This window comes from Schistocerca serialis, chromosome 4 (assembly GCF_023864345.2).
Source record: "Schistocerca serialis cubense isolate TAMUIC-IGC-003099 chromosome 4, iqSchSeri2.2, whole genome shotgun sequence".
In the NCBI taxonomy this organism is placed as follows: Eukaryota; Metazoa; Arthropoda; class Insecta; order Orthoptera; family Acrididae; genus Schistocerca; species Schistocerca serialis.
This window is the reverse complement of record NC_064641.1, coordinates 545,924,568-545,950,343: the sequence shown is the minus strand read 5'-3', so window position 1 is coordinate 545,950,343 and position 25,776 is coordinate 545,924,568.

The window sequence follows — 25,776 nt, the reverse complement described above, 5'->3', positions numbered from 1 at the left end:
AGCTATGCCCTAGTCAAAAACGACTAGCGAAGCTAGTAGACGTTGTCCTGACAATTCAGTGTAATTATAGTGCTAACAGAGAATAATTTGGAGACAGCTTTTTTTCTGTTAGATTTCTCATTTCTTGGGTGGTAACATTCACATATGTGAACAACAAAGCAGATAGTGCTATAAAAAACAAAATGTCATTTTCCTTTTCGAGACCAAACATAACCAAAAAACTGATTGTTACTTAAACGAAGAGCTGCTTTTAAATTCCCTCCCTAGACTATAAAAGGCCTCAAGTACCCATGAGCTGGAATTATAATCGGGAAGAACGAAGTTCGATTCCAGTTCAGTTCGTGTTTTCCGCGGATTTTCTAAATACACTGCCTGACAAGAAAGGAGGGGAGGACATGATTTGAAACATCATGGGTTGAGACTGTGTGATATGTCAGCTCACTTATATCTGTCGCATACTGATGTTTTACAACCAATCATAACTCACTAATCAATATCACAATAATATTTGTTGCCAGGTAAGGGAAGACCAACTCCGAATTGCCAGGTGATGGAAGATGAACGCCGAATTGATGAGTATACTGTGGAACCGTCCAGCAACATTAACACTCGCCGCCATTGGTCTAGTGTGACATGCTGCAACACTCACTAGCCGAGGATGATGTCAAACCGGAGATCACAGTTATTGACACATAATATCCAGAACACATTCCTTCAAATACCGAAGCAACTTCTCAACCAACTTAGTTCTACCATTTTGTGTCATTTAAACTGGTGTAAAGCACGGTATTAGTAAGTTAAAACACTTTACATTCCTTCATTCAATAACGATCTAAGGGTTCACATTCAGCGGAAACCATCCACAGGGAAGAAAGTTTTCACAGCACAAGACAATGTCATACGGATAATATGTGGTGCTCACTTATAGTCGTCTCATAGACAGCCGTTTAGGTTGAAATGGTTCAAATGGCTCTGAGCACTATGGGACTCAACACCTGTGGTCATCAGTCCCCTAGAGTTTAGAACTACTTAAACCTAACTAACCTAAGGACATCACACACATCCATGCCCGAGGCAGGATTCGAACCTGCGACTATAGCGGTCACGCGGTTCCAGACTGACGCGCCTAGAACCGCTCGGCCACACAGGCCGGCAGCCGTTTAGGGTATTACGCAGTTTTATTACCACACCGCAGTACAGAATTTTGCATGAAATTAGTTCTAAACAATCCATTGGAGAACGGACTAACTAATTGTGACCATAATTACAATACTGGAATAAAAAGCATACCTGAATCAATCCCTATCAAAATTTACTTTATCTCAGAAATGAATGAATAACGATTCTTCCCAAATATTCAGTCATTTGTCTACCGATATTAAAAGCCTAACAGCTAAGCCAAATTTGAAATCATACCAAAGAAACTCTCTCTTCCTCAATAGAGTTTCCCCTCTACAATTCCCTTTAGTACTATGCAACTCTTTCACTATTGTCTTTAACAGATACCCTGTCGTCCTGTCCCCTCATGTCGGTGTTCTCCCTGTGTTCCTTTCACAAAATTTTCCAGAAAATTGTATAGCACTACATGTCAAACACTTCGAATTTCTTCTTTTCCTGTTTTTCTGCAGACCATGATTTACCTTCATACAATACCATGATCAAAAATAAATACTCTAAATTTGTTCCTAGAATTAAGGCCGATGTTTGACACTGGCCGACTTTACTGGAACGTGAATGCCTTCTTCACATAAGGCAGTTAGTTTTTTATGTCCTTCTTGCTTTGTCTAAGTTGTTTCGGTCCCACTGTAACAGAATTATGTAAACTGAAGGAAGAAGCGGAAGAAAGGAAAGGAAAGGAATTACTGACATCAGCTGCATCAGGACTTCTTGCGGCATCAGCGGTGACGCGTCAAAACGTTTGTCCGACTGGGGTTCGAAACCTTGATCTCGTGCTTACTTGGCAATTGCGTTAACCACTGAGCCACCCGGACACACTGTTTACCTCAACTCCGCGGACTATTTCCCACACCTCTTAGCAGTCCCACGCTCCCATCTAGCATCATATATGTCCAAAAGAACCGACACTGCGCATTCATGTAACTGACTCGCCTCAGTAGGCAATAAATCCACTACCTTCAGTGCGTTTGCACAATTACGTCTGATCTCCTGTGTGAATCTCCAGGTAGTGATCGTGGAGCACATGGACAGGGACTACTGGTAGATCAAATGGTTCAAATGGCTCTAAGCACTATTGGAGTTAACATTTGAGGTCATCAGTCCCCTAGACATAGGACTACTTAAACTTAACTAACCGAAGGACATCACACACATCCATGCCCGAGGCAGGATTCGAACCTGCGACCGTGGCAGCCACTTATTTCCGGACTGAAGCGCCTAGAACCGCTCGACTACAGAGGCCGGCGGCCCGCTAGTTGGGAATGTGGATTGGCCGACAGACATGCAAGTATAATCCGCGCACTTCCGATAAACACTGTGTCCGGCTGGCGAAGTGGTTAATACAACTGCCTAGCAAGAAGGAGATATCGGTTTTGAATTCCTGTCCGTCACACGATTTCATTCGTAAACGCTGATGTTGCACAAAGTCCTGACGCAGCTGACATCAATAATCCCTTCCCTTTCCTCTCCTTTGTTCCTCCCTCCTCCTTTAATTTACGTAATATGTATCACAGCTGCGGATTCCGCATTCTTTCGGATACGTCCGAAAGAACAGACACCACTCATTCGAATCACGATTCATTTACCTCATTTGGCATATGGTCATCAGTTGGATCTTCAGTTTGTCGCTGATCCCATTTTGCTCCTCGTAGTTATTTCTTCGGTGTACACTCAGAAGATATCCTACAGTCATTATACTGTTCATTGGATTCCGCTAACAATGTAATTCTCTTGCCCTTTCATTGAAGTTAGCAATGTCATTAGCAAATGTTATCATTGGAATCCTGTCACCCTGAACATAATCTCACACCTGAACCTTCCTTTGATTTCTGTCATTGCTTTTTGAATTTCTTTGTTTCTTTTGTTCCGTCTTGGTTTTGTAGAGACTGTGTATCAGGTCTAATTTCGCACAAAAGATTTAGGTGCTTGAAAACTGAAATTAAGTTAAACTGTTTAATATTCTACAAGCATTTCAAATATTGTGGAAAGCGGGTCAAGAGCATGGTGACATGATTTCTCTAAAAGTAAGAATTAAAATAAATTAGTGAAACATTTGTCGCACCTCTGAGGAGTGCTCAAAATTACGTACAGTAAATAAGGCGTCGACTGAGAATTTAACGTTCCACTAGGCAAATATCTACTGACAATCTATAAAATTTTAAGAATGCAATTTTACACTTTTAGTCGTCACTCATTTGCGTACATGAAATCGACCATCATTCAAAAATACGTCAAATGATATTCTGTTTTATTTCTTACTTTCAGACAAATCGTTTCACAAAGCATTTGACTTTTTTCAAATATTTTTGCTTCTTGTAGCGTATAAAACGATATTTGATTGAGAACTTTTTAATTTATTTTATGAACGATTTCGACCGACGCGATAATTATCACATATGTCTTGAAGAATAGAAAAAAATACTGTTTTTATCAGAGACAGCATTACAGAGTTATAGAAGAGTATTTCAAAAAGCAGTCACATAAATTATATAAGACGCGGCTTAGATGAAATATACCTGTAATTATGAACTATTATATAAAGTCAAAGAACTTGTAGCCGAGATAGACACCGTCAAAAGCAGGGTCACATTCTTTTTGTTTTTCCAGACGTATCTCATGATAATTGTATAGACTGAACCGTTAGTAAAATATGTTGCAAAATCTTTATTATAAAAGAGTGTTTATATTCTACGAGCTTTAATGCATCGTTCCCTGCGTCCTTTATTGTATTTGTGTCGTATTGCATCATTATTCAGAGTCGTTAAATGTATATCTGAGTGACAGAGGATCTGTAGTGCTTATGCGATTATTTTCCAGATTTATAATGATCGCAGCTAGTATTCGCTGTGCCAGTTTCAACCCCTACCGACTACATGCCCGCCGCACACGGCAAGGAGCCAACCCAGTGGTGATAAGTTGGAGTTAGTAACCACAGAGATAAATTTTCCCCGATTCGTGTAGCAAAACTTTCCTCTGTAGATCATTTCGGCTCTCTGTAGACCTCTTCCTCATGCATCATACGTTAAGTTCATGTCTTAATGTTCCTCAAATGTTTAATAATGCAATTCGACCACTAATTTTGAGGTCTAAATAATGGGAACCCCCACTGTGATTACATCACGGACTACTGTGTATTGTTTATCTAGACTGTACCTCCAAGGTTCAGAGGGAAGGAGTTGTTTCTACCATTTCCTGATGCATCATACATTAAGATCATTTCTTTATGTTACTGAAATGTTTAATAATTCAATTCGAATACCAATTTTGAACTTTAAACAATGGAAACCCCTTATGTGGTTATATCACAGACTATTATGTATTGTTTATTTAGGCTGTACCTCCAACGTCCAGTGGGAAGCAGTTGTTTGTAGTCTAATGAACTTACAAATACTTCTATTATCCCCAGTGCTGAATTAAGATCTCTTAATTCGTGAACTATTCATTTCCGATTTGGATCCTCGTTTTACAACAGTTTATAATCCTCTAATGCCCATAACATTGGCACTAATGGTTTTGATCACCCTATAGACATTCTGTTTCCCTCGTTCCAAATGCCGAATGAATAGAACAGAAAATCGTTTAAGGAAGGTGAACTTACTCTCCTTCACACTGTACTGTTTGTCTTGTCAGGTACAAGTAAAACCATCCCAACGAATATGTAAGGTACATTCTCAGAGTGATATCGACGGCTGATATCTAGCAACGTACGAGATTCTCAAAGCAGCAGTATAGGAATATTATGCGATGTTGCTGTTATATTGCATCCATAAAATTTCATTCCAAGACAGGAAACCACCAATTAAATATTGTCCATAATGTTGTTTCAAGCCCTTCAAGTTTTCTGAGCCTCAGGAAACATGAAAAAGGAGTTGAAAATACAGTTAACAGAAAATTTACATTACACAAGAAATGTATTCGGAGTTGCGAATATGACCATCCTCCAGCTACATAATGTATTGGTTACAAGATTTGTGCTGGATATTGATTCGAACCCGCATATTTCGCTTTGCACGAGCGATCGCCTTAGCCTCTTCATCCATCCAATCACGCCTCCAGCACCGACTCAAACTTCCATGTGTCACCGGATGTCTACGTCCTGCACTCACACAATTGCTGTCATTCCCACAGAGGGAGATGCGATTTTTGTCGTGTCCTTGCCTTGGCAAGATCTACTATATTGCAATGTCGGTGTTATTACGATGTACTCTGCAATGTCCTTCAGATCTGCATGGATATTGCAGAGTATATCAAAAAAACACAGGCATTGCAATACAGTATAGAGTTTAAATTATTTCTCCACTTTATGAATGTGATAAAGGAATGAATTTTTAAAACACATGATCGTCATATTGACCCTATTTCCTTATCGTATTTTTTATTTTTTAATCCAGTATATGAATTTCTTACTTTAGCCATTTTTAAGTAAAATACTAAGGAAACGTCGTGTTTCAGCACATGTAGCATTTCTTTTTCTTTTAAATAAAATATCGGACATTAAAATTTCTGACATGTGCTGAAGTACAATATTTACGTTGTGTTCACGTAAGAACAGCTAAAGTCCTAAATTGAATTTCAGGATTTTGTACATCATTAGTTTCTTAGCTCGGAGGTGACGACGGCGTCTTTTAAATAGTTTTACACCTGTGAACCCCTGCCAGCAAAAAAAATTAAAGGGAAGATATTGGCCGTAATTTTCTGTAATTAAACTGAATATGCGAGAGAATACTATCCTTGTATACGAAAATAGTGATTCTTTTCTCAGACATATAGAAACTGCTACAGCAAAGATAATGTACCTGAGTGCACAAGAAATAAATAAAAATTAATAACGCACTGTGACCTATAGGAACGAAATAATTTTTTATTTGCAACGTTATCTTCAATCTTCTGATGTTTTTCTTACTGATATTACTCCACACCTCTATGACACACTGAGATATGGTTTCATTCGACCAATGGACATTTGGCTGGGGGAACGGAGAAGGAATAACATAACTAACGACCCTACCGACTAAGTATTTAGTAACTTCGATTTGAAACGTCTTGGCACACACGAACATAGATTTCATTCAAATTTGGTCTCGAGAGGCAACTTGAATCAATATACAAGAAAAATAATTTGTTTCTACTAAAGATTCGAAAAATATTTACCACCGTGATTTGGAAACTAGATACAGTAGAAAACTTTCAAATGAATAATATTTTCCCGCTGTTTCGTCACAGGCAGCTGTGATAGGAAAGACGTGATGGTGGTAGTATGAAAACTGTGAGGACGAACCCTGTCGTTAACCAGCGCAGGTATTGCGAATATAAATCCGCCGACGCCGTCCCATCATTACATCTTACTGCTACGAAAAGAACTGGAGAGGCGCAGAGGCCATGGCGAAGAGTCGTGTCGTGCTCAGAAACTCAACGAGACGGCAGGCCTCTGGGATTCAGAGTCGAGATTAACCAGAGAACGTGATCTCGCTCGATGGTTATCGAGAGGTCGATCGACGAAAATGCCTGCGGAAAGAGTCCTGCCGTCCGTCGCCTGTGAGAGGCGCCGGTGGCTGTGCGGAGTGGGTTTTGGGGAGGGGGTGGTGGGGGGGGGGGGGTTGCCGCACGCACGCTGGCAGCTCGCATGGAGAGCCAAGTGCCGGGTCGCTGCAGAAACTCCTCCCTTAGGAAAAAAAATCTGGTGGAAGATTAAAAACGAAATGAGAAGTCGTGGTCCTTCCATAGTAATCTGGCGAAATTGGAATTCCTGTCTCGGATCAATATGCGAAGCTATCGGCGAGTATTCATACGCAGTGCATGGCTCCTTTGATCTTCAGTGCCTTTCTGGAAATTCTTATCTCATTCAGGTTTTCAGCTTTCTCGAATAAGGGTCAACTGGGCGGTAACGTTAAAGTGAAGCAAAAACTTCAACTGCCACCTCAAACGAACTTGATGAGTTTGAGAATAGCCGTTCCACGAAATGTACCATTACTGGTCCATAAGTAAATAACATGTAGAATCTGTCTAATAAAGAAATACCTCCTCAATATACACAAGGTTCCTTATCAGCTAATTTTGCAGTTGCAATTTCCAACATTATTTTTTCACTGAATGCAAACTACTGCAGACAGTTTCCCAACTCCCTATTTTGCCTTTGGTTGCGACGCTTCCAAAACTTTGTACAGAATCATTGTCTGTGCAGATTTTAGACATGACATTTTAGATTTTTTTCACCATCCATGAGTCTGCTTTGGTTAATTTGAAGTTATGGAAGGTGCGTTCGGTTTACATTGCAAAGAATCTGTAATGCTAACAAAATGGAACTTGCAAGTAATTCGTCCAGACAATACCGACTCACGAACAATCTAATGCTTCACATATGCACATGGGGGTTTTATTGAAAATCTTTGTGACAGCAGCTTAAAGGAAAGCTGAGTTGCAGTTACGTTATTGGAATCAGCGACTGATATTTTAATACTAGGGAAACTGTATTCTTCAGCACTTGGGTGAAACATTATCGGCTTCAAAGGCCTGATATTCTGTAATGAAAATTACAATATATCCCAATAATTTTGCGACAAACTAGTGGGGAAAGTGGGGCGCCTCATAAGGACTGAGAATTTCACAGCAACCTATGGCCTCAAACGACGTCGTTATGCGTTAGAGTGCTGGAGGGGAAAGCTTCTAAGTAGTGCTGTGCACGGGAGTTTAAGAGGGGGGTGGGGGGGGGTGTGGCATCAGGGGGTACTGTACACGGGATGGACGACCGCTGTGGCCGCGCGGGTCTAGGCGCTTCAATCCGGAACTGCGCCGCTGCTACGATCGCAGGTTCGAATCCTGCCTCGGGCATGGACGTGTATGATGTCCTTAGGTTTGTTAGGTTTAAGTAGTTCTAAGTCTATGGGACTAATGACCTCAGATTTTATTTCTCATAGTGCTTAGAGCCATTTGAACCATTACACAGGATGGAGGAGAACATATTTCCTCATTCGAGTGTTAGCTAGAATACGAGGAACATGGGACGATATACCAACTTTTAGTTTGCAGATATACACTTAATGTGTGGAACAGGTAAGTGCAACGGACGAGCCTCTGGAAGCATTTATAGAGAACACTTCCCAGATAGACGTCGAACTCGCCAGACTTTGTTCGAAACTCTTCATCTATATTAGTGTCAGTACGGGTCATTAAGAAGTGGCAGAACTAATGAGGGCTCGTAACGGTAGGTGCGTATGGCTGTTAGCGAAGGAAGTGTGATTAATGTAAGCACCAACATACGTGCTGTTGCCTCGTACTTACGAATGTCTTGTAGCAGTGTCGAGCGAGTTCTGAATGCCGAGTTCTTACACGCCTTTCCTCTCCAAAGGGTGCAGTTATTGCACCGCGATTACCATCCTGCATGTGTGTGTTTTGCACTGTCGTTTCTGCAACGTCGTGGCTGTGATATGCAATGTGTTGGTGGCTGATGAGGCCACACTCACTAGGGATGGCGTATTCAGTAACCACTAAGAGCATTTATAAGGCATCAAGAAACCACCATGGTGTGCATACAACGTGCCACAACATCGCTACGCAGTTAATGTGTGGGAGGCGTTGGTCGGGGGCCGCTTAATCGGGCCGTGTCTTTCACCATCCCGCTTGACAGCAGCGAATTATCACACCTTTCTGGAATAGGTTTTATCCGGTTTGTATGAACATGTTCCAGCAAATATGAGGCGCAGCATGTGATTCAAACAACAGGCCGCGCCTGCTTAGTTTGGACTGGCTGTTGGTAGGTGTTTGAACGGCTATGGATTGGGCATGGCCCCCACGCTCACCAGAGTTACCGACCTTTGATTTCTTTCTGTGGCGAGCCATGAAATTTCTAATTTATCGCTTTTCTGTTGAGTCTGAAACGAATCTCTTGGCAAGAATAGCCTGCGCAGCTGCTAAAATCAAAGAAACACCCTTTTCGTACTCCGTATGTACTCATTATTTCCAAATGCATTAAATGAAACACTTTCTTGTTTCCTTTCAGACCTTCATCTCTGCTATCACTTACCTCTGACGTTTGCGGACAGTTTGCTACGCAGTTTCAATACTTGTGATGTGCCCCGCAAACCCAATACGTTTGTTGCAACATTTCTCGGATACACTCTGTATTAATACGTCAAAACATTTTTTTCGTCTTTGTATACCTTCACAAGTTTCTAGTCATTTCTTGTAGAGCAGACGACTCTGTAACCCATCTCCATGACTACTCAAGTGATGTATTGCATAACATCATTAGCCTTCACTTAGCGTTCAAGGATAAAAGTGTTCTTTACAAACATACGGCACTGTAAAGAATACCTTTGCAATATGCCGTATGGCCTTCGTACAATATGTGTTTGGGACAAATAATGGAAACTGATGTTCATTTCAATTAATTTAATATAGTGTTCACAAATACCCGAATAAGTGAGGGTTCACGTGCATGAAATCGTAATAATGAAATGATCGTATGACATTATTAGCCGCGTAGTTTAGCCGCCTATAACAAGTCATTCCATTTAACTCCACTTTTTATTTGAGTTGCGCGTCGATTGCAAGGAGATGAAAAGGTGAGGTCAACACAAACACCCAGTATCCAGAGGATGAAAACTCCCACCCCGCCAGAAATCGATTCCGGGAACGCAGTATTTAAAGACATCAAAGCTAGCTACTAAACAAGAGCAACAATATCGCCACATGGGCTGTTTTACTTGAGTGCTATACATTAACGGTATGTCGCATATGAAAAAGTCATCTGGTTTACTCAATCATTTTGTATTGTGCCCAATTTTTCTGACAACTCGACTTAAACAGGACTTGTTACTCGACTACCCAAGCCTAGAACTGATATCGAAAAAATTAAAACACAAAACAATGTAAAACCAATTATTACTATTCATTCACTCAATGTATTAAATGTGAGGATCACAAGAGACTAGACACTCATTATGCAGCCTAACTTGAACGTAAAATTCAAGCTACTCAAATCCGGGGAAAGTATAAAATTCTACGAACAGTGTACAATGGGAAATGGGAGAGTCATATACCTGCGCGTGAAAATTAAAACTAAGATAAACGTGACGAAATCTCGCTGGAGCCCATATAGCAAACGCTAGGGAACAGCAACTGTAGCGTCTCTTAAAACCATTTAAATACATCGTTTATATTTCGGTCTATGTCGCAATTTTTTTTGAAAAAAATGGTTCAATTCTTCTCGCTGGATCATCTTCAGATCTATGTATGTTGCGATTGTAATTAAACTTGCGCTTCTCCAGCCACTGTAGACAGAAAACTATTAAGCGTATTGGTACTCGACTTTATAGGAATGCCGTTCATATTGTGCGCTGCAAGATTTGCGTTGTTAGGAGTGTTAGTGCCATGGCTTCCCGTCACGTGCCGGAACAGGTAAGGTGACACATCGTTCAAACACAAGTATCACTGTGCATTACACCTACAGACCGTGAATATGTGTCTGGATAAGATGAGCGGGGCTCGGCTCGCTTAAACAACAGCTGTACGGAATACTAAGAGATCCTCTTTTCGCAATGAGGTTGAAGAACATGACGCGGAAAGTCCAATTAACTGGTCATCTGGGAATTTTTCTCGGGAGAGGTCCACGGCCAATTTTGCCACACATTGTTGAAGAAGTTGTTGTTGTCATGGCTGAGAATACTTTACGCTACTTGCGATTATCAAGCAGTACACGAGCTGTGTAGCGGCGTCTGAACATTCCATGGCCTATGGTTCGAAACGTGTTGTGAACGATTGTGAAACGGGGTCTCCAGTGCGGTTTCAGGCTATCTCGGTTGCAGATGGTCGTTCGTTGAACAACGTTTGTTACCCGGAACTTAAGAATGGTACGTGGTTAACAGATGTTACCCTCTCATGTGAAACTGAAAATGAGTTTCTTTCAAAGGTTTATTTGTTATTTGTCTCGGGCATGTCCTTAATAATGTTTTCACAACCTTCCATCGTCCTGCAATCACATGTGTTTCGTAGGGAATTTTAATTATAAACACCCTGTACTAGTGCCAGCTATCCGTCATTTCGTATCATAAACAATCAAAATGCTGTGGTTCTGGTAGGGACATGAAGAGTTGCAGACGCAACTTCGTAGATCTGGAAACGACACAGACAGATCGAAATTGTTCACGTATCAAAAATGAGCAACTGAGACTGAAAAATAAGCAATAAAATAAAATTGTATTGAACGATGAAATCTGGTACAGAAGAATTTTTAGAAAAGACAAAAGGTAGAGAAATCTTGCATAAACAGGTGTAGTTAGTTGGTATGGAGTTTGAAAGTTGAAAATGTAGATAAATTTGCATACACAATACATCCACTTCCCTTGTATCAATTCAGAAGAGATAAAGAAAAAGGCAATTCAAAATTCAAGTTTTATTACATATATTATAATCTACTTTACATTCATTTTAACGCTAAAAAAGAAATTTTTACGTACATGGCATTTAATAAACGACCACCATAGACTTGATGATATACCATAATTTCATCCATTGGTAAGGGCCTGTTTATGCTCTGACACAATTTTGAAGTGAGTTCCCTATTTCAAAAAGAGAATAGGAATGAACTACAGTTAGTTCTGCATCGCTCGACAGTAAATGAGATATATAGAAATTAAATTAAATCCAAACATACAAATAAAAAGAGAAGAAACAACGTTAGAGGGAATGGAACAGAAAAAGAAAAATTTGTTTCACAAAGTATAGGTTACGTAGTATTAAGTTTACGCACAGATAATGCGTCAGGAATGACAATACCACTCCAGAGTTAATAGGGAAGAGGTACGTTTAGTGATCCATAGATAAAATATCGTAATTCTGGTGCTTCTTATGTGGGACATAATAGATTAAGATTCTGTGCTCCCTTTTAGATTTAATTTAAAAGCTTCTATTTCTTCATGAAGCCGAAAAATGGAGAACGAACATTTTCCAATAAGACGAAAAATCCATGCAGTCATCTAAGCAACTGGGTAATGTTTTCAGCAAACAGGACATTAAAATAAATGATGGACTGAGAAATCCGACAAATGTCTACTCGGTAGAATTAATGTCGCATTCCATGTTCGACACTGATTTCCACAAGTACAGTCTAATATTCTCAACGTCTGTATAACATGGGCAACATGAAAGCTGGTACTAAGGCTCCTACAGGAATCGGTTCTGCCTTCAGAGCGTATATTTAAATGTCATACGGACACTCACGCTGGTTATACCTCTGCTATTTAACGAATTCTTACATTTCACCATTTGTGAAACTATGTTTCTGCATATGCTGCATCGGTTTTCGCGCATACTGTACCATATTAATAGTACTGAGTCACTTATGTAACAGTGTTGAATGTTGTTATGTTAATAGGCAATTTACACTTAGTTATTCATAAAATATCAATATTAGTGAACCAACGAATACATAATCATGAATTAGGTCGTCGACGTTTTTTCCTTAGATCTTTGTGAGCAACGAGTTGAAAAGCTAAAATATTTTCGCTCCCACACAGCATGTGTATCTCGTTTCTCTGGAGACGGAGGTGGAAAGAAAAAAGCAGAATTTTCACATTTATTCACTATCTCTGCATCTCTTTTTTAGCGGGTAGACTTCTAGTTTAATGTGCGCAGTATTTTATGGTGTCATGACAATAGAGATAGAGACAGTTTTATATCTTCATGCAGGGGTTCTTTGCGGGTAATCCTGTGGCTATTTCCTGAGAAAAGACTGTGAAGTCTGTTGAAACACAGTGCAATTTGTTTATATCTGCATCAAGTTCATGCTTTGAACCATATACTTTCTTTTTCTATCAGTACTAGCTCTAGCTTCTAATCGTCTTAAACGGCTACAAAGTAATTTATTTTGTCTCGTCAGATTCGTTCGGCTTAACGGTAGCTTAAAGATGGAGAGACTGAGAAAGTATGTGAGAATATCGAACGGATAATTCCGTACACAAACGAAGATGAAAATCTAATGGTCATGGGAGACTAAGATGCGGATATAGGGCAAGGAGTAGAAGAAAGCATTACAGGAGAATATGGCCTTGGTACTAGGAATGAGAGAGGAGAAAGACTAAGTTCTGCAATAAATTTCAAAATGTAACAGCGAATACTATGTTGAAGAATCACAAGACAAGGTGTACGTCGAAATGGCCGACATTTACTTGAAGATTTCGTTAGATTAGACTCAGATCACAATTTAGAATTAATGAAGAGTAGGATGAAGTTTAAAACAGTAGTCAGGAAGCATAGATCCGCAAAGAAGAGGGATGCGGAAGTACTAAAAAAAGATGAAGTTCTCTAAGGCTGCAAATACTGCGATAAGGAATAGCTCAGTGGGTTGTACAGTTGAAGGAGAATGGACATCTCTAAAAAGGGAAATCATAGAATTTGGAAAGAAAAACATAGGAACAATGCAGGGAACTCCGAAGAAACCAAGGATAACAGAAGAAAAGCTGATCGATGAAAGAAGGACACACAATAACGTTCAGAGGAATTCAGGTATATAGAAGATAAAGCCACTTAGGCATCAAATAAGCAGAATGTGCAGGGGTAAGCTACCGCGAAATAGCTACATGATAAATGTAAGAAATCGAAAAAAAATAATTGGCGGTGAAATTAAAAACAAAGGTGGTAACATTAAGATTGAGATGGGAATTCCACTGTTAATTGCAGAGAAGATAGCGGATAGGCGAAATCAGGATACTGCAATCCCCTGCGAGGGAGAAGACTAATCTAATGACGTGACAGACGAAGAAATAAATGAACAAGAGTCGATATAAAAGAGATATGGTGTCTAGTAGTATAATCAGGATTTAAATTAGCTTTGGAGGACTTAAGACCAAATAAGGCAGAAGAGATAGGTAACACTGCATCAGAATTTCTAAGTGCCGACAAAACGACTACCCACGTTGGCGTGTAGAATGTGGAATATGGTGATATACCATCCAACATTCGGAACAATATCAAACGCACAATCCGAAGTTTGAAAGAGCTAACAAGTGCGAGTATTATCGCACAATCAGCTTAACAGCTCATGCATCCAAGTGTGTAATGAGGATAATGTACTGAAGAATGGGAAAGAAAACTGACGATCTGTTAGATGACGATCAGTTTGATTTTAGGAAAGGTAAAGGCAACCGAGAGACAAGTTATGACGTTGCTGTTGATAATGGAAGCAAGACTAAAGAAAAATCGAGATACGTTCTTAAGATCTGTTCAGCTGGAAATTGTGAGCTGTAGGGGTAAGCTATATGGAGGGACGGGTAATGTACAACTCGTACAAGAACTAAGAGGGAATAATGAGAGTGGGAAATCAAGACCGAGGAACTCGGATTAAATGGGTGTAAGACGGGGATGTAGATACTCGTCTATACTGTTCAATCTGTACATCGAAGAGACAATGACGGAAATAGAAAAGTTTCAAAAGTTTAATTACAGTTCAAGATGAAAGGGTCTCAATGACAAAATTCACTATTTAGAGTTCATCAAAGACAGACGAAATTAATGAGAAGTAACAGAAATCAGATCGACGAGGAAGTTAACATCAATATTGACGGTCATAGAATTGTGTCGTAGTGAAACACAGACTGCGAGGATCGAAGCATTTCAGATAGGGTGCTACAGACGAATGTTGAAAATTACGTGGACTGATCAGGTAGGGAATGAGGAGGTTCTCTGGAGAATCGGTGTGAAAAGGAATATACAGAAAACACTAGGAAGAAGAAGGGACGGTATGATAGGATGTCTGTTAAGACACCAGGGAATAACTTCCATGGTACTATTGGTAGCTGTAGAGGGCAAAAACTACAAAGGAAGACATAGATTGGAACACATTCAGGAAATAACTGAGGATGTAGGTTGCAAGTGCTACTCTGAGATGAAGAGATTGGCACAGCAGCGGAATTCATGGCGGCCCGCATCAAACCAGTCAGAAGACCGACGATAAAAAAGAATCCTCTCAAATACTGACATCCACATATGATGTTGACGCACCTATCGGCAAGGCAGAGATACTATCCAACTGAGTACATGAAATGAAACTCGCAAAGACTTTGTGCCCTGGTATCGACATGTCCACCGTTTATTATCCTTGTCAACTACAAGCGTACATTCATCACCCATCGGCCTTCAAAGTACGCATTGTTGCATTTTCCATCGAAATCTGTACGAATATCAATTTGCCGCCAGATAGCAGAACTCTTTCATAGTGCGTCATTTCTTTCAATATGTATTATTCACGCCGAGAAAATCTCATTGAAGTCACCCGTTGGGATTTTTTGTGATCTATCAAAGGCTTTTGATGGTGTAAATCATGGAATACTTCTAGATAAGCTCAAGTAGTGTGGTATGAATGGGACAATGCTCAAATGGTTTAAATCATACCTAACTGGAAGAGTGCAGAAAGTTGAAATAAACAGTTCACATAATACGCAAAAAAACTGGTGATTTCTCAAACTGGGCAACAATGAAGAATGGGGTGCCGCAAGGTTCGGTCTTGGGCCATCTGCTGTTCTTAATATATATTAATGACTTGCCATTCTATACTCACGAAGATGCAAAGCTGGTCCTTTTTGCCGATGATACAAGTATAGCTATCACACCCGACAGACAAGAATTAACTGGTGAAATTGTAAACGATGTTTTTCAGAAAATCATTAAGTGGTTCTCTGCAAATGGGCTCTCATTAAACTTTGACAAAACACAGTATATACAGTTCCACGCAGTAAATGGAATGACCCCATTAATAAATATAGACTTCGACCAGAAATCGGTAGCTAAGGTAGAATATTCAAAATTTCTAGGTGTATGCATTGATGAGGGGTTGAACTGGAAAAAACACACTGAGGATCTGCTGAAACGTTTGAGTTCAGCTACTTATTCTATTAGGGTCATTGCAAATTTTGGTGATATACATCTGAGTAAATTAACTTACCACGCCTATTTTCATTCTCTGCTTGCGTATGGCATCATATTCTGGGGTAACTCATCATTGAGTAAAAGAGTGTTCATTGCACAAAAGCGTGTAATAAGAATAAATACTGGAGCTCATCCAATATCATCCTGCAGACACTTATTTAAAGAGCTAGGAATCTTCGCTGTAGCCTTACAATATATATATTCACTTATGAAATTTGTTATTAACAATCCGAACGGATTCAAAAGTAATAGCAGTGTACATGCTACAACACTAGGAGAAATGATGATCTTCACTACACAAGGTTAAATCTAACTTTGGCTCAGAAGGGGATAAATTATGCTGCCACAAAAGTCTTTGGTCACTTACCTAATAGCATCAAAAGTCTGACAGATAGCCATATAGCATTTAAAAGGAAATTAAAAGAATTTCTTAATGGCAACTCCTTCTACTCATTAGACGAATTTTTGGATATAGTAAGTGGCTAATTTCCTAACCTCCACAATATATATATATATATATATATATATATATATATATATATATATATATATATATATATGTTGAGTGTCATGTATTATTTTGTCTAATGTAATATCTTGTATAGACACCTTTTATTAACCTGACACGTTCCACATCATTACGAAGTGTCATATTCATGATCTATGGAACGAGTACTAATCTAATATAATCTAACAACATTCTGAACAAAAAATCAAGTTGAGTCTCACATGAGCGGTGCTAATACCAAGCACGTTAATTCCTTTGTAGGTGATGTTACGTCTCAGAAAAACTTACCACAGGACAGCACATAATAAGTTCCAGGGTACCACTCTGAGATCGTTATTTGCTGCATATGTGTGTTGCGACCCTTGTTCGGGACTGAAACGACCCGCGCCTTATTCCAGTCACGTGTACCACGTCATTGTTCCAACGACTAACGGTAGGCTGTTGCTGGAAGAGAGGTCAGTTTCGCCCGCTGGAGTGGCCGAGCAGTTCTAGGCGCTTCAGTCCGGAACCGCGCGACCACTATGGTCGCAGGTTCAAATCCTGTCTCGGGCATGGATGTGTTTGATGTCCTTAGGTTAGTTAGGTTTAAGTATTTCTAAGTTCTAGGAGACTGATGACCTCAGAAGTTAAGTCCCATAGTGCTCAGAGCCATTTTCAATACAGATAACGGCTACTGCTGCTCTCCGCTCACGCCTTTATTTATCTGTCGGTCTCATATCAGCGTGAGTCTTGAAAAAAGATAATCTGTTTAGTATTGCAGATTTCATTTGATCTTTTGTATTAGTGACATATTGGTTAACAAACATCTACACGATCAACCTTGTATTCGTTGACTGATGTTATTTAGTACCAAAATATTTACATTCCTTCACCGCTATTGCTTAAATCATCTAGGTTTGGTGTGAAAGTGTCCCACAAGTTTCCTTTGAAAGTAGCAACGCAATAATTACGAGGTATGTTCAAAACATTGCGGTAATTTCCTTTGTTTTTAAAGAATTTAAATTTCTTTTTCTGTATCAACAATGTAGACTGGCAATGGCAAGGAAAGCGTTTCTGAAGAAGAGAAATTTGTTAACAATGAGTATAGATTTAAGTGTAAGGAAGTCATTTCAGAAAGTATTTGTATTGAGTGTAGCCATGTATGGAAGTGAAACATGGACGATAAATAGTTTGGACAAGAAGAGAATAGAAGCTTTCGAAATGTGGTGCTACAGAAGAATGCTGAAGATTAGACGGGTAGATCACATAACTAATGATGAAGTATTGAATAGAATTGGGGAGAAGAGGAGTTTGTGGCACAACTTGACAAAAAGAAGGGACCGGTTGGTAGGACATGTTCTGAGGCGTCAAGGGATCACAAATTTAGCATTGGAGGGCAGCGTGGAGGGTAAAAATCGTAGAGAGAAACCGAGAGATGAATACACTAAGGAGATTCAGAAAAAGATGTAGGTTGCAGTAAGTACTGGGAGATGAAGAAGCTTACACAGGATAGGGTAGCATGGAGAGCTGCATCAAACCAGTCTCTGGACTGAAGACCACAACAACAGATTCACAGGAACCGCTGCGATGAAGGTCATTCACAGGAACCTTCACCTTTGACTGCATCTGTCGGTACGATTGAGCCTTAGTTTCGCCGTCGTATCCATTATCCGACGTTTCGTTACCTGTAACTTGTTTTCACACTGTTCAGTAGTTCTTCATCGTTGCTGATTTCGTCTAGCGACTCCTGAGCAACTTGCATAGCCGTTGATCTTGACCTTAGTTGAACAATTTGGCTACAAATTTTGTTGTTAAATGCTTCATAACCAAAAAAATCTCAATAAAATTTAATGGAATGAGCCAATTGATATGTACATCATCGTCAGTTTCTCTCGACTGTGACTCAGTAATAATTATTAATCATTTTTTCCATTTCTCCGCGATTTATTCAGTTGCTTATATGGTGAGACATACTGGAGGCTCGTCGTCTTCACGGCCTTCTGTACACCACTAGCAAATCTTTGTTGTAATGATAGCAGACTCACAAAAAGCAATATTTAACATATCTAAAAGTCCGTTCTTATACCAGAATCTAACACAAATTTTCTGATCTGTTTATATTGTGTTGTAGTGTTCAGTACCAAGACTGTATTGATGCAACTCTCCCGGTGAATGTATTGTGTCTCTTCATCCCTGCGTAACTATGGCATTTTACATCCTTTTGAACCTGTTTACTGTATACTAAAATATTTTCCCGCCGCACACTTCCTGCCAGAAGCAAACTGATAATTCCTTGATACCTCAGAATTCCTTCTTATAGTTTGTGCCATAAATTTATTTTTTCCCCTCAATCAGTTTCGGTACCTCGTGAATTTTATTAATTACCACCCTTCTTTCATAAGCATCTATGTTGTTCCTGTCTGAATTTCTTATCGTCCATCTGTCACGTCTACATAAGACTACACTCTAGACAAATACCTTCAGAAGAGATTTCCTAAACTTTATGTTTTATGTTATCAGTTTCTTGTTTCCTTAAATGATTTTTGTTATGGCATTTAACCTTTGGAATGTTATATGCCAGAGGACACCAACATCGTTACACTATCTAGTAGAGCTGCATGCCCTCGGGAAAGAAGTCAAGACTGTATTTTCCCCTTGTTTTCAACCATCATTCGCAGTACCAGCACAGCATGGTCATATAACTAACGTTACAAGACCAGATGAAACAATGAGCCCCACAGTTGCCCCTACAAGCAGTGAAAAGTCTGTTGCCCATCATCAGGAGCTGCAGGTTAGTCTGGCCTATGGTACTGCTGTCTGTATCTTTAAGGCATGCGAACCATCCCCATCTAGACAATGTCCATGGATCATGAGGAGGAAATAAATAATATCAAATATTTCCATAACACAAATAACCTCTTTGGTAGTTGACAAAGAACTAAGTATCCATTAAGGCTAATAGAGTACTGATGTTTTCCAGATACCTCTGTTATTTATATATGTAAAGTAGTTTATGTGTGAATTTATGGGATATATTCCCAAAAATCTGGATCGATTTCAATGTATGGGCTGTCCTTCACAAAATGCTGGTATACTGATCTGTTTTGCATGGCAACCTGTACATCAGCGATAAATAAATTATTTTCAAGCCCCTGATATGTATCCTGAAGTCCATGTCAGGTGTGTTGTGGGAGGAGTATTGGCCTCAGTCGTACAGCTGTGCTGGAGGAGTGACAATTGCTGATGAGCAATGCTGTCTGGACAGCTTGAGGCAAATAAAGGAGAGGATGGACAGAATGAAGGGGCGTAGGACAGTTGATAGTGAGAGTGGTCGAAGAGGAGTTTCATGGGGAAATTGGAGGTACAGAAGGTAGATATAGACGTGGAAGCAGAGATCGAAAGAGAAAGAGTGGTGAGGATTGGTCAGAGAGAAAGCGAGTGGAGGAAATAAACAGATAGAGATGGAGAAGATGAAGAGACAACTTAGGGAGGAGGAGATAGAACTGTGGAGGTGAGGTGGACAGACAGAGGGAGTATGAGGAGAATACAGTGAGGAGAAGAAGGTGGTGCGCCGAACACATATGCGGATGAAGCCGGGGATGAAGGCTAGTTTATCAATACAACGAGAAAAATGGCGCGAATTGGATTATTACGAGCTCCCGAAATTACCAAATTAGTGTTAGTTTTTCAACACAACTCGTAGATTGAGATTAAATCGAACCACAGGTAGCAACCTTCTGCTTCGTTTCATAAGAGAAAAACTAAGTTGGACGTAGTTTCTTTAATACTGAATTTGGGACTTCCGTTATACGCCACGTCTGCCTGTTATAAATTAAGGGCAGTGTGTCTCCTGTCACCGCGCGCGCCCGGGTCAGTGCTAGCAGGTGCTGAGTACCTGCATTAGGGGCCTGAATGCCGCCCTGCCCCAGAAGACGCCATTGCTCAATCCATTCATTCGGGTCACGCTTTGTCGACTGCCACCAGAACCATCTGTCAGCTGAGGCAAATGCATTTTCCTCTCCGAACACGTCTACCATGCTACTTTTGCAAGCTGAAGCACCTCGTGCTAAAATATAAAGTGAAAAGACTATACCTCTGTCACTTTTCAATATTCTCCTTAAGTAGTAGCATAATAAAAGACCTTGTTTTGTCTTAGGAAACGTTTGCTCATCTCTTCAGGTATAAAACACTGATTGATCAGCAGTATGCGGGTACTACTACGTAATGCGGACATGATTAATAGATGTCAGACAGACGGTCCCGCCAGTATAAAAGGACGCAAGAAGTACTGCGATGTCAGTTGGTTATGAGACTGTAAGTTGAAACGTGAAGGAACAAAGGTAGCAAAATCAAGCCAAGGTAGTCGTAGTGCATGACAGACAGCGTCTGTCGAGCATTGTGGATGGCGGTTCTAAAAAACGCATGAAGTCGGCGGAAGAACCACTCGTGGGTGCCGAAGAGACGCCAAAGTGCTAGCACAATGACGACATAGGAGTTACAATGAATGAGGTACAATGGTAGGCCAGCTACACGTAAGACACACTTAATTGTAGTCAATGCTATGCGATGCTTGAGATGGTCTACAGAGTGACACCACTAGGTAATGGATAACTGGAAACGCTTGATTTGGAATGATTAATCACGCTGTAAACAATTCAATGTAAGGGTCTACGTTTGGCGAATGCCTTAAGGACGTTTCCTCCCATCATGTGTAGTGACAGCAGTGACCTACAGACGATATGGTGTTTAACACAGGGTGCGGTTCCCACATTACGCTTGATAAAACGCTAAGTACCGGCCGCTGTGGCCTAGCGGTTCTAGCCGCTTCAGTCCGGAACCACCCTGCTGCTACGGTCGCAGGTTCTAATCCTGCCTCCGGCATGCATGTGTGTGATGTCCTTAGGTTGTCGTTGTTGTTGTGGTCTTCAGTCCTGAGACTGGTATGATGCAGCTCTCCATGCTACTCTATCCTGTGCAAGTTCCTTCACCTCCCAGTACCTACTGCAACCTACATCCTTCTGAATCTGCTTAGTGTATTCATCTCTTGGTCTCCCTCTACGATTCTTACCTTCCACGCTGCCCTCGAATGCTAAATTTGTGATCCCTTGATGCCCCAGGACATGTCCTACCAACCGATCCCTTCTTCTAGTCAAGTTGTGCCACAGACTTCTCCCCAATCCTATTCAATACCTCCTCATTAGTTACGTGATCCACCCACCGAATCTTCAACATTCTTCTGTAGCACCACATTTCGAAAGCTTCTATTCTCTTCTTGTCTAAACTATTTATTGTCCACGTTTCACTTCCATACATGGCTACACTCCATACAAATACTTTCAGAAACGACTTCCTGACGTTTCAATCTATACTTGATGTTAACAAATTTCTGTTCTTCAGAAACGCTTTCCTTGCCATTGCCAGTCTACATTTTATATCCTCTCTACTTCTACCATCATCAGTTATTTTGCTCCCCAAATAGCAAAACTCCTTTACTAATTTAAGTGTCTCATTTCCTAATCTAATTCCCTCAGCAGCACCCGACTTAATTCGACTACATTCCAATATCCTCGTTTTGCTTTTGTTGCTGTTCATCTTATATCCTCCTTTCAAGACACTATTAATTCCGTTCAACTGCTCTTCCAAGTCCTTTGCTGTCTCTGACAGAATTACAATGTCATCGGCGAACCTCAAAGTTTTTATTTCTTCTCCCTGGATTTTAATACCTACTCCAAATTTTTCTTTTGATTCCTTTACTGCTTGGTCAATATACTGATTGAATAACATCGGGGAGAGGTTACAACCCTGTCTCACTCCCTTCCCAACCACTGCTTCCCTTTCGTGCTCCTCGACTCTTATAACTGCCATCTGCTCTCTGTACAAATTGTAAATAGCCTTTCGCTCCCTGTATTTTACCGCTGCCATCTTTAGAATCCCCCCCATGAACCATGGACCTTGCCGTTGGTGGGGAGGCTTGCATGCCTCAGCGATACAGATAGCCGTACCGTAGGTGCAACCACAACGGAGGGGTATCTGTTGAGAGGCCAGACAAACATGTGGTTCCTGAAGAGGGGCAGCAGCCTTTTCAGTAGTTGCAAGGGCCACAGTCTGGATGATTGACTGATTTGGCCTTGTAACAATAACCAAAACGGCCTTGCTGTTCTGGTACTGCGAACGGCTGAAAGCAAGGGGAAACTACGGCCGTAATTTTTCCCGAGGGCATGCAGCTTTACTGTATGATTAAATGATGATGGCGTCCTCTTGGGTAAAATATTCCGGAGGTAAAATAGTCCCCCATTCGGATCTCCGGGCGGGGACTACTCAAGAGGATGACGTTATCAGGAGAAAGAAAACTGGCGTTCTACGGATCGGAGCGTGGAATGTCAGATCCCTTAATCGGGCAGGTAGGTTACAAAATTTAAAAAGGGAAATGGATAGGTTAAAGTTAGATATAGGGGGAATTAATGAAGTTCGGTGGCAGGAGGAACAAGACTTCTGGTCAGGTGACTACAGGGTTATAAACACAAAGTCAAATAGGGGTAATGCAGGAGTAGGTATAATAATGAATAGGAAAATAGGAATGCGGGTAAGCTACTACAAACAGCATAGTGAACGCATTATTGTGGCCAAGATAGATACGAAGCCCACACCTACTACAGTAGTACAAGTTCATATGCCAACTAGCTCTGCAGATGACGAAGAAATTGAAGAAATGTATGATGAAATAAAAGACATTATTCAGATAGTGAAGGGAGACGAAAATTTAATAGTGATGGGTGACTGGAATTCGAGTGTAGGAAAAGGGAGACAAGGAAACATAGTAGGTAAATATGGATTGGGGCTAAGAAATGAAAGAGGAAGCCGCCTGGTAGAATTTTGCACAGAGCACAACTTAATCATAGCTAACACTTGGTTTAAGAATCATGATAGAAGGTTGTATACATGGAAGAACCCTGGAGATACTAAAAGGTATCAGATAGATTATATAATGGTAAGACAGAGATTTAGGAACCAGGTTTTAAATTGTAAGACATTTCCAGGGGCAGATGTGGACTCTGACCACAATGTATTGGTTATGACCTGTAGATTAAAACTGAAGAAACTGCAAAAAGTTGGGAATTTAAGGAGATGGGACCTGGATAAACTGAAAGAACCAGAGGTTGTACAGAGTTTCAGGGAGAGCATAAGGGAACAATTGACAGGAACGGGGGAAAGAAATACAATAGGAGAAGAATGGGTAGCTTTGAGGGATGAAATAGTGAAGGCAGCAGAGGATCAAGTAGGTAAAATGACGAGGGCTAGTAGAAATCCTTGGGTAACAGAAGAAATATTGAATTTAATTGATGAAAGGAGAAAATATAAAAATGCAGTAAATGAAGCAGTCAAAAAGGAATACAAACGTCTCAAAAACGAGATCGACAGGAAGTGCAAAATGGCTAAGCAGGGATGGCTAGAGGGCAAACGTAAGGATGTAGAGTCTTATCTCACTAGGGGTAAGATAGATACTGCCTACAGGAAAATTAAAGAGACCTTTGGAGATAAGAGAACCACTTGTCTGAACATCAAGAGTTCAGATGGAAACACAGTTCTAAGCAAAGAAGGGAAAGCAGAAAGGTGGAAGGAGTATATAGAGCGTCTATACAAGGGCGATGTATTTGAGGACAATATTATGGAAATGAAAGAGGAAGTAGATGAAGATGGAATGGGAGATACGATACTGCGTGAAGAGTTTGACAGAGCACTGAAAGACCTGAGTCGAAACAAGGCCCCAGGAGTAGACAACATTCCATTAGAACTACTGACAGCCTTGGGAGAGCCAGTCCTGACAAAACTCTACCATCTGGTGAGCAAGATGTATGAAACAGGCGAAATACCCTCAGACTTCAAGAAGAATATAATAATACCAATCCCAAAGAAAGCAGGTGTTGACAGATGTGAAAATTACCGAACAATCAGTTTAATAAGCCACAGCTGCAAAATACTAACACGAATTCTTTACAGACGAATCGAAAAACTAGTAGAAGCCGACCTCGGGGAAGATCAGTTTGGATTCCGTAGAAATACTGGAACACGTGAGGCAATACTGACCTTACGACTTATCTTAGAAGAAAGATTAAGGAAAGGCAAACCTACGTTTCTAGCATTTGTAGACTTACAGAAAGATTTGACAATGTTGATTGGAATACTCTCTTTCAAATTCTAAAGGCGGCAGGGGTAAAATACAGGGAGCGAAAGGCTATTTACCCATTTCTACAGAAACCAGATGGTAGTTATAAGAGTCGAGGGACATGAAAGGGAAGCAGTGGTTGGGAAGGGAGTAAGAAAGGGTTGTAGCCTCTCCCCGGTGTTATTCAATCTGTATATTGAGCAAGCAGTAAAGGAAACAAAAGAAAAATTCGGAGTAGGTATTAAAATCCATGGAGAAGAAATAAAAACTTAGAGGTTCGCCGATGACATTGTAATTCTGTCAGAGACAGCAAAGGACTTGGAAGAGCAGTTGAACAGAATGGACAGTGTCTTGAAGGGAGGATATAAGATGAACATCAACAAAAGCAAAACGAGGATAATGGAATGTAGTCAAATTAAGTCGGGTGTTGTTGAGGGTATTAGATTAGGAAATGAGACACTTAAAATAGTAAAGGAGTTTTGCTATTTGGTCGAAGTAGAGAGGATATAAAATATAGACTGGCAATGGCAAGGAAAGCGTTTCTGAAGAAGAGAAATTTGTTAACTTCGAGTATAGATTTAAGTGTCAGGAAGTCGTTTCTGAAAGTATTTGTATGGAGTGTAGCCATGTATGGAAGTGAAACATGGACGATAACCAGTTTGGACAAGAAGAGAATAGAAGCTTTCGAAATGTGGTGCTACAGAAGAATGCTGAAGATAAGGTGGGTAGATCACGTAACTAATGAGGAGGTATTGAATAGGATTGGGGAGAAAGAAGCTTGTGGCACAACTTGACCAGTAGAAGGGATCGGTTGGTAGGACATGTTCTGAGGCATCAAGGGATCACCAATTTAGTATTGGAGGGCAGTGTGGAGGGTAAAAATCGTAGGGGGAGACCAAGAGATGAATACACTAAGCAGATTCAGAAGGATGTAGGTTGCAGTAAGTACTGGGAGATGAAGAAGCTTGCACAGGATAGAGTAGCATGGAGATCTGCATCAAACCAGTCTCAGGACTGAAGACCACAACAA